Here is a 1,025-nt window from a genome sequence, read left to right as displayed (position 1 = left end):
TACGTACATTCAAGGAATTCATATAAAATAAATTGATATTTTAAATTAAACTAAACACCACTGTCACACATTCATACACTCGCGCATAGAACAACTAATGAGGCAACATGACACAAGTAATATCATAAGATAATCTTTAAAGTTTACGCACGTACAAAGTACATCACTTTTGATAAACCACATTTTCGATGTTTAGATATCATAATATAAAACAGATAATTTGTATAGCTACAAGCCTATACCTTTATATTTTTGTGTAGATCTCTATATTTGAACTTATAAATATGAGAGACAACATACGAGTATGTAACTTATAGTACCTATAATATATAATATTATATACAATAATAGCTACATGTCTATATCCAAAAACTAAATGGTATTTGGGTGTATCGTGTTTGGCATGTGCATGTGCTAATGCCTAATGAAATAAAACAATATTCTAGTATGCCGCGGCCGTGCAGATCACGCTATGGCTATAATATGCTCCTCGTATTCGAGGACGTTTTGAAATTATCAAAATAATTTTTATTTGAATAATAACGTTTGAAAATTATCCGAATAATTTTTTATTCGAACAATAACGTTTGGAAATTATTCGAATAATTTTTCATTCGAATAATTAGGTATGAAAATTATTTGAATAATTTTTTATTCGAATAATTAGTTATGAAAATCATTCGAATAATTTTTTATTCGAATAATTGAAAAAAAATCATTCGAATAATTTTTTATTCGAATAATTATCTAGATAACATTTTGCCCAACTCTGGATGTATTGTAATTGATTATTTACTGTATGGTTATTAACTGTGAGTCTTTAATCTTAACCCAATGAAAACGAAGCAGTTAACATGTCAAGTGGAGGGAAAACTTTTAGCACTGGTAGTAGGTTAAAGAAGCAATGCTTTCTTTTTATATAAACTTTGATTATATAAATATATATATTGATGTAAGTTACAATTCTTGAATGCTTACTTTTTTCGGTAAAAATTAATTTGAATTATTTCATAGTATTATAATTA

The sequence above is a fragment of the Acyrthosiphon pisum genome, chromosome A1 (assembly GCF_005508785.2).
Source record: "Acyrthosiphon pisum isolate AL4f chromosome A1, pea_aphid_22Mar2018_4r6ur, whole genome shotgun sequence".
Classification (NCBI taxonomy): domain Eukaryota; kingdom Metazoa; phylum Arthropoda; class Insecta; order Hemiptera; family Aphididae; genus Acyrthosiphon; species Acyrthosiphon pisum.
The sequence above is the reverse complement of the archived record's forward strand: the minus strand, read 5'-3'. Positions refer to the sequence as shown.